Source organism: Oncorhynchus masou, chromosome 29 (genome assembly GCF_036934945.1).
Source record: "Oncorhynchus masou masou isolate Uvic2021 chromosome 29, UVic_Omas_1.1, whole genome shotgun sequence".
Classification (NCBI taxonomy): Eukaryota; Metazoa; Chordata; class Actinopteri; order Salmoniformes; family Salmonidae; genus Oncorhynchus; species Oncorhynchus masou.
Genome location: NC_088240.1, coordinates 2798253 through 2808045, shown reverse-complemented (window position 1 = coordinate 2808045; position 9793 = coordinate 2798253). Strand labels below are relative to the sequence as shown.

Sequence of the window (9793 nt, the reverse complement as noted above, 5' to 3'; positions counted from 1 at the left end):
CACATAACGGACCCCAGTCCAGTTACTAGCATCAGTACCAACAGACCCCAGTCCAGTAACTAGCATCAATACCAACAGAACCCAGTCCAGTTACTAGCATCAGTACCACATAACAGACCCCAGTCCAGTAACTAGCATCAGTACCAACAGACCCCAGTCCAGTAACTAGCATCAGTACCAATAGAACCCAGTCCAGTTACTAGCATCAGTACCATGGAACAGAACCCAGTCCAGTAACTAGCATCAGTACCAACAGACCCCAGTCCAGTAACTAGCATCAGTACCAACTGACCCCAGTCCAGTAACTAGCATCAGTACCACATAACAGACCCCTGTCCAGTTATTAGCATCAGTACCAACAGACCCCAGTCCAGTAACTAGCATCAGTACCATGAAACAGACCCCAGTCCAGTAACTAGCATCAGTACCACATAACAGACCCCAGTCCAGTAACTAGCATCAGTACCATGGAACAGAACCCAGTCCAGTAACTAGCATCAGTACCATGTAACATACCCCAGTCCAGTAACTAGCATCAGTACCAACAGACCCCTGTCCAGTAACTAGCATCCGTACCAACAGACCCCTGTCCAGTAACTAGCATCAGTACCACATAACAGAACCCAGTCCAGTAACTAGCATCAGTACCATGGAACAGAACCCAGTCCAGTAACTAGCATCAGTACCATGGAACAGAACCCAGTCCAGTAACTAGCATCAGTACCACATAACAGAACCCAGTCCAGTAACTAGCATCAGTACCATGGAACAGAACCCAGTCCAGTAACTAGCATCAGTACCATGGAACAGAACCCAGTCCAGTAACTAGCATCAGTACCATGGAACAGAACCCAGTCCAGTAACTAGCATCAGTACCATGGAACAGAACCCAGTCCAGTAACTAGCATCAGTACCATGGAACAGAACCCAGTCCAGTAACTAGCATCAGTACCATGGAACAGAACCCAGTCCAGTAACTAGCGTCAGTACCATGGAACAGAACCCAGTCCAGTCACTAGCATCAGTACCATGGAACAGAACCCAGTCCAGTAACTAGCATCAGTACCATGGAACAGAACCCAGTCCAGTATCTAGCATCAGTACCATGGAACAGAACCCAGTCCAGTAACTAGCATCAGTACCATGGAACAGAACCCAGTCCAGTAACTAGCATCAGTACCATGGAACAGAACCCAGTCCAGTAACTAGCATCAGTACCATGGAACAGAACCCAGTCCAGTAACTAGCGTCAGTACCATGGAACAGAACCCAGTCCAGTCACTAGCATCAGTACCATGGAACAGAACCCAGTCCAGTAACTAGCGTCAGTACCATGGAACAGAACCCAGTCCAGTAACTAGCATCAGTACCATGGAACAGAACCCAGTCCAGTAACTAGCATCAGTACCATGGAACAGAACCCAGTCCAGTAACTAGCATCAATACCATGGAACAGAACCCAGTCCAGTAACTAGAATCAGTACCATGGAACAGAACCCAGTCCAGTAACTAGCGTCAGTACCATGGAACAGAACCCAGTCCAGTAACTAGCATCAGTACCATGGAACAGAACCCAGTCCAGTAACTAGCATCAGTACCATGGAACAGAACCCAGTCCAGTAACTAGCATCAGTACCATGGAACAGAACCCAGTCCAGTAACTAGCATCAGTACCATGGAACAGAACCCAGTCCAGTAACTAGCATCAGTACCATGGAACAGAACCCAGTCCAGTAACTAGCATCAGTACCACATAACAGACCCCAGTCCAGTAACTAGCATCAGTACCATGGAACAGAGCCCAGTCCAGTAACTAGCATCAGTACCATGGAACAGAACCCAGTCCAGTAACTAGCATCAGTACCATGGAACAGAACCCAGTCCAGTAACTAGCATCAGTACCATGGAACAGAACCCAGTCCAGTAACTAGCATCAGTACCATGGAACAGAGCCCAGTCCAGTAACTAGCGTCAGTACCATGGAACAGAACCCAGTCCAGTAACTAGCGTCAGTACCATGGAACAGAACCCAGTCCAGTAACTAGCATCAGTACCACATAACAGAACCCAGTCCAGTAACTAGCATCAGTACCATGGAACAGAACCCAGTCCAGTAACTAGCATCAGTACCATGGAACAGAACCCAGTCCAGTAACTAGCATCAGTACCATGGAACAGAACCCAGTCCAGTAACTAGCATCAGTACCAACAGACCCCAGTCCAGTAACTAGCATCAATACCATGGAACAGAACCCAGTCCAGTAACTAGCATCAGTACCATGGAACAGAACCCAGTCCAGTAACTAGCATCAGTACCAACAGACCCCAGTCCAGTAACTAGCATCAGTACCATGGAACAGACCCCAGTCCAGTTACTAGCATCAGTACCAAAAGTCCCCAGTCCAGTAACTATCATCAGTACCAACAGACCCCAGTCCAGTAACTAGCATCAGTACCAATTGACCCCAGTCCAGTAACTAGCATCAGTACCATGTAACAGAACCCAGTCCAGTAACTAGCATCAGTACCAACAGACCCCAGTCCAGTAACTAGCATCAGTACCAACAGACCCCAGTCCAGTAACTAGCATCAGTACCATGTAACAGAACCCAGTCCAGTAACTAGCATCAGTACCATGTAACAGAACCCAGTCCAGTAACTAGCATCAGTACCATGGAACAGACCCCTGTCCAGTTATTAGCATCAGTACCAACAGACGCCAGTCCAGTTACTAGCATCAGTACCATGGAACAGAACCCAGTCCAGTAACTAGCATCAGTACCATGGAACAGAACCCAGTCCAGTAACTAGCATCAGTACCATGGAACAGACCCCAGTCCAGTAACTAGCATCAGTACCACATAACAGACCCCAGTCCAGTAACTAGCATCAGTACCAACAGACCCCAGTCCAGTAACTAGCATCAGTACCATGGAACATAACCCAGTCCAGTAACTAGCATCAGTACCATGGAACAGAACCCAGTCCAGTAACTAGCATCAGTACCACATAACAGAACCCAGTCCAGTAACTAGCATCAGTACCAACAGACCCCAGTCCAGTAACTAGCATCAGTACCAACAGACCCCAGTCCAGTAACTAGCATCAGTACCACATAACGGACCCCAGTCCAGTAACTAGCATCAGTACCAACAGACCCCAGTCCAGTAACTAGCATCAATACCAACAGAACCCAGTCCAGTTACTAGCATCAGTACCACATAACAGACCCCAGTCCAGTAACTAGCATCAGTACCAACAGACCCCAGTCCAGTAACTAGCATCAGTACCAATAGAACCCAGTCCAGTTACTAGCATCAGTACCATGGAACAGAACCCAGTCCAGTAACTAGCATCAGTACCAACAGACCCCAGTCCAGTAACTAGCATCAGTACCAACTGACCCCAGTCCAGTAACTAGCATCAGTACCACATAACAGACCCCTGTCCAGTTATTAGCATCAGTACCAACAGACCCCAGTCCAGTAACTAGCATCAGTACCATGAAACAGACCCCAGTCCAGTAACTAGCATCAGTACCACATAACAGACCCCAGTCCAGTAACTAGCATCAGTACCATGGAACAGAACCCAGTCCAGTAACTAGCATCAGTACCATGTAACATACCCCAGTCCAGTAACTAGCATCAGTACCACATAACAGACCCCAGTCCAGTTACTAGCATCAGTACCACATAACAGACCCCAGTCCAGTTACTAGCATCAGTACCATGGAACAGAACCCAGTCCACTAACTAGCATCAGTTCCAACAGACCCAAGTCCAGTAACTAGCATCAGTACCATGGAACAGAACCCAGTCCAGTAACTAGCATCAGTACCACATAACAGACCCCAGTCCAGTTACTAGCATCAGTACCATGGAACAGAACCCAGTCCAGTAACTAGCATCAGTACCATGGAACATAACCCAGTCCAGTAACTAGCATCAGTACCAACAGACCCCAGTCCAGTAATTAGCATCAGTACCATGGAACAGAACCCGGTCCAGTAACTAGCATCAGTACCAACAGACCCCAGTCCAGTAACTAGCATCAGTACCATGGAACAGAACCCAGTCCAGTAACTAGCATCAGTACCATGGAACAGTATATGGTACATTTTCTCAATTCTTAGTACAAAACTCCAAACGAATCAAGCTTTTAACGCAGCCAATCTTTCATTTCAAACCTGTCATTCTTCATTCATTTGGATTGTAAACATCTCTCACCACAAAAATATAAAAAAATATATAATATTACTGTAGATTACTGTAGATTACAGTAGATTACAGTAGATTACTGTAGATTACAGTATATTACTGTAGATTACAGTATATTACTGTAGATTACTGTAGATTACAGTAGATTACAGTAGATTACTGTAGATTACAGTAGATTACTGTAGATTACAGTTTTCACATTAGACAATACACTTCCATTACCCAATACAATTGACGGAAAATCTATCACTTCCATAATATCTATCCAAGATGTGATCGATCAATGCATCCTCTTCAATAATTCATGCAAATATATTTATATTTTCTATATACTGTAATTGCAACATAGGTGTACTGTCTGTAATCAAATGTAAGAAATTCAATCAAACAAATTAAATGACTGAAAATAAAAACATAACATTTAGAATGCATTCATTTGCATAAAGCCTGTCTTGAGCATTTGGCCATAAATGCTCATCCACATCAAAATGAATATCCTCGTTGTTCATGCACTGCGGGAAAACCTTTTGGCATGGCGAGTTCAAGCTTGCATTGATGTTGTTGCCTCATCCATGGCCAGAAGGAGGATGTAAAGCTCATGGGGATGGCGATCGTACACCTTCCAACTCCACGCTGAAAAAAACATCCTCAATAGGGTTGAGGAAAGGAGAGTATGGGAGCTGGTATAGGGTCAGGAATCGGGGATGGGCCCGAGACCCTGATCCACTTCTGCATGGTGGAACCTGACGTCGTCCCACACAATGACACGGGTGACCGTTTCACTTTGACAGGCCTCCTCAGCTTCATTGAGGAACACAATGAGGTGTGTGGCGTTGTAGGATCCAAGAAATGGTGTCCTGCCACACCATCATCAGAGATAGCTGATATTTCTCCACTTGGCCGGTCGCTCACCCGTTGGCCGATGAGGTTCCGCCCACGACGCTGAGTTTTGGCCAGATTGAAGCCCGCTTCATCAATAACGATATACTGTTGAAGTGGGAAGTTTACATACACCTTAGCCAAATACATTTACACTCAGTTTTTCACAATTCCTGACAATTAATCCTGGTAAGAATTTCCTGTTTTAGGTCAGCTAGGATCACCACTTTATTTTAAGAATGTGAAATGTCAGAATAATAGTGGAGAGAAGGATTTATTTCAGCTTTTATTTCTTTCATCATTTTACATTTACATTTAAGTCATTTGGCAGACGCTCTTATCCAGAGCGACTTACAAATTGGTGAATTCACCTTATGACATCCAGTGGAACAGCCACTTTACAATAGTGCATCTAAATCATTAAGGGGGGGGTGAGAAGGATTACTTTATCCTATCCTAGGTATTCCTTAAAGAGGTGGGGTTTCAGGTGTCTCCGGAAGGTGGTGATCATATTCCCAGTCGGTTAGAAGTTAATTAACATACACACAATTAGTATTTGGTAGCATTGCCTTTAAATTGTTTAACTTGGGTCAAATGTTTTGGTTAGCCTTCCACAAGCTTCCCACCATAAGTTAGGTGAATTTTGGCCCATTCCTCCTGACAGAGCTGGTGTGCAACTGAGTCAGGTTTGTAGGCCTCCTTGCTTGCACATACTTTTTCAGTTCTGCCCAAAATGTTTCTATAGGATTGAGGTCAAGGCTTTGTGATGGCCACTCCAATACCTTGACCTTGTTGTCCTTAATGCCTTTTTGCCACAATTTTGGAAGTATGCTTGGGGCCATTGTCCATTTGGAAGACCCATTTGCGACCAAGTTTTAACTTCCTGACTGATGTCTTGAGATGTTGCTTGAATATATCCACATAATTTTCCTGCTTCATGATGCAGTCCCTCCTGCAGGAAAGCACCCTCACAACATGATGCTGCCACCCCGTGCTTCACGGTTGGGATGGTGTTCTTCGGCTTGCAAGCCTCCCCTTTTTCCTCCAAACATAACGATGGTCATTATGGCCAAACAGTTCTATTTTTGGTTCATTAGACCAGAGGACATTTCTCCAAAGAGTACGATCCTTGTCCCCATGTGCAGTTGCAAACCGTAGTCTGAATTTTTTATGCCTGTTTCAGGTTATGTCGATAAAGGACTCGTTTTACTGTGGATGTAGATACTTTTGTACCTGTTTCCTCCAGCATCTTCACAAGGTCCTTTGCTGTTATTCTTGGATTGATGTGCACTTTTCGCACCAAAGTACGTTCATCTCTAGGTCTCTTTCCTGAGCGGTATGATGGCTGCGTGGTCCCATGGTGTTTATACTTGCGTACTATTGTTTGTACAGATGAACGTGGTACCTTCAGGGGCCTGTTGCACAAAAGTAGAATTAAGACATCCGGGATAAATGACTCAGCTGAGCTCAATGAAGCCAAAACATGTGCGTCCAGGCTTAATTGGTTGCACAAAGACCAAGCCAGGATGAGCAGACACGGATTCATTAAGCCAGGTGAAACCAATCCTGGATAGGTGCGCGCTCACGGCTCACTCAAATAGACCCCGCCACAGATCACAGATTAACTGATTTACCATGGCAACTAGAGCCGCGTACTTTTCCCCGTCGGAAGCACAAATCCTCATGGAGGCATACGAGGAGGTAAAAGATATAATTAAGAAGAAAGGCAACACCGCCACAGTGATAAAGCAAAGAGAAAAAGCGTGGCAAAGTATTGCAGACCGCCTGAATGCGTAAGTAGTGCACAATTACACACTCACCGCTCCGCTGAAACATCACAATTACAATTCAAATATTTAATTCACATCTCCAAAAATGCAGTTGTACTGTAATTATGAAACGGTTAAATTTTTAATTGAAATGCACTGCAGATATGAGTGAAATTGTGTAAAGTAACTCCATCACACTGTATAAAGCTATGATAAATTTTTGGATATTCTTACTGAAAACAAGACAAAAATACCAAGTAATGTTTTGCAGTGTGACTCCATTAAATGTGTGTGTGTGTGTGTGTGTAGATTAAACATGAACGGGCCAAAACGGACATGGCAGCAGGTCAAAATCAAATACAAGAACATTCTGCAGAATGGTATGGTCCCTGACTAATATTTAACAAAGCACAAGCATATATTGTACCCAGAAGGTGCCTGCTCACACATTGTCTGTACTGTTTTAGCAGTGAAAAAGAATACCCACAGACAAGGCACGGGTGGTGGGTCACCAAAGGCTGACCTTACCCCAGCAGAGGACATGGCCTTGGAGCTAAATAAAGGCAGGCCCGTCTTAGAGGGGATCCCTGGGGGGAAAGAGACGAGCATAGGTTCCTCCCAAGATGCCACCCGCTTTATTCAAGGTATGTCCTTCCATCTCTACATGGGATACAACCACATTCATATTGAATCAATTTGGACTGTCTGACTTTGGTTTACCTATTGCCTTGCAGTGTCTGGCAGCACTGTGTTCCTGTTAGAGCCACCAGCACAAGCACCAGACGATGCTGATCCAGTGAGTACTCCATCAAAGGCATACTGTAGGCCTGGCATGTCTTGTCTACTAGCTTCAATATGAATCCGATTAAATGTGATAGGGTGAAGGCCCCAGTGCAGCAGCAACAGCACATGATGGAGACGATGATGAGGAGGAGACCATCTCTCTGGATTCCAGAAGGCATGAGGTATCATGTTAAGACTGTGAAAGTACTATTTACTCTACAATGGTGAGGAGTCCTCATCAAAATCAAAAAATCTAATTTATTTTACAGGACCCAGATGCTATACAGTGGGAAAACCAGCCTGGCAACATAGTGCGTATTAATAAAAGGACACCACATCCTGCCAAATTCCAGCTGCGCTAATTGTATTGTGTTCACAGAGCTCACAAGCTATCAGAAAGTTGTATGGCAACCACCTCCGGCGCCAAATAGAACTGGCAGACATAGACATTCAGTACAAGAAGAAAAAGATGGAAAATCTTGCACTGGAGTCCGAAATAAAAAGAGGACAATTAGGAAACTGGACCTTGAAATAAAAAAACTTGAGAGGGAGGTGAGATATGCCTTCAATGTACACTGTATGCTAACTGTAACACAAATGTATTAATCATTATTTTTCTTTCCTCCCCCAGCTCCAAGAAGATGACACAGCTCAAAATAAAAATTAGGTATATTCTCGTAAAGTCAAGTGAGCCATGACATATGAGCTCTTATTGTGAGCACACAGGACGGTGGCATCTTTCTAAGGTTTTTTTATTTTCCCAGCAATCAGTACAACCAAGTCATCGTTATAAGGCATCGCCCTCTTTTGCCCACCCCCCAGCACAAGGTGTGGCCACTAGCCTATATGAAGGCCCAAAATTGTGTATTCCTTTCTGCTCTGACAATGGCATGCCCATTCGTGCGAGATGTGGTGGATGAAGAAGCACTTGTGCTGAGGAGAGCCTTCAGGCGAGAAAGGGTCTTCAGGGACCGGTTGGACCCACTGGCCTTCCCTGATGACCATCTATATGAAAGATACAGGTTTTCTGCAGATGGCATCAGGTATCTATGCAGACTACTGGGTCCCAGGATTAAGCACCGCACTGCACGGAGCCATGCACTGAGTGTGGAGCAAATGGTTTGTGTGGCCTTGCGCTTTTTTGCTAGTGGAGCCTTCCTGTACTCAGTGGGGGATGCAGAACAGCTGAACAAGGCCACAATTTGCCGCACAATAAGGAGTGTGTGTCTGGCTATCAAAGCATTAGCAGATGTCTTCATCTCCTTCCCTGGCCACAGAAGACTCTGTGACATCAAAGAGGAGTTCTATAGGATTGCAGGTAAGAGGATCTACAAATTACAGGACAACTGTTAACACATAGTAGGATACTCATTACTTTGTGTGACAGGTTTCCCCAATGTCATTGGTGCAGTGGACTGCACACACATAAGGATAAAAGCCCCCTCAGGTGCCCATGAGGCCGATTTTGTGAATAGGAAATCCTTTCACAGCATTAATGTTCAGGTGACAATAACTTTTTGATATTGTCCATTGACGAACACTCTGCATTGCCAGTGATGTGCATTGATTGGTGTAATATTCCTCATCTTATGATTTCAGATGGTCTGCAATGCTGACTGTGTGATCAGCAATGTTGTGGCAAAATGGCCTGGCTCAGTCCATGACTCCAGAATCTTTCGGGCCTCTGAAATCTATCAGTGCCTATCACAAGGTAAGCCACACAACCCCTATTTATAACCATCATGGCTGTGTCAAGAATATCACTGTGTTTATGAGGTAGTAATGATGAGATTTTGTGTTGACAGGTGAATTCTCTGGTGTGTTGCTGGGAGACAGGGGGTATGGCTGCCAGCCTTTTCTCCTGACACCTTTCACAGACCCCCAGGAAGCACAGCAGGCCTACAACCATGCCCATGCCAGGACCAGGGCCAGAGTTGAAATGACCTTTGGCCTCCTGAAGGCACGCTTTCACTGCCTTCACAAATTAAGGGTCAGCCCTGTTAGGGCATGTGATATTACTGTGGCTTGTGCTGTCCTCCACAATGTGGCCTGCCTGAGGAAGGAGAGGGCCCCCAGAGTGCCACCAGCCATGGACTGGGACAATCCGGCAATCTTCCCTGATGACGACAGTGGTCGGCTGCT

The 9793-nt window shown here is 45.2% G+C and overlaps 2 long non-coding RNA genes across 3 annotated transcripts; both read left to right on the top strand.

Moving 5' to 3' along the window:
• Positions 1 to 6754: 6754 nt before the first annotated feature.
• On the top strand, positions 6755 to 7506 carry LOC135518900 (uncharacterized). Its single transcript, XR_010452233.1, has 3 exons — positions 6755 to 6892; positions 7178 to 7248; positions 7336 to 7506. It is a non-coding gene; the product is annotated as an uncharacterized LOC135518900 (long non-coding RNA).
• Positions 7507 to 7600: 94 nt separating this feature from the next.
• On the top strand, positions 7601 to 9347 carry LOC135518901 (uncharacterized). Of its 2 annotated transcripts, XR_010452234.1 has the most exons (6): positions 7601 to 7664; positions 7747 to 7833; positions 7921 to 7962; positions 8031 to 8203; positions 8283 to 8969; positions 9251 to 9347. It is a non-coding gene; the product is annotated as an uncharacterized LOC135518901 (long non-coding RNA). The 2 variants fall into 2 exon arrangements; XR_010452235.1 differs by lacking the exon at positions 7921 to 7962.
• The last annotated feature ends 446 nt before the right edge of the window (positions 9348 to 9793 follow it).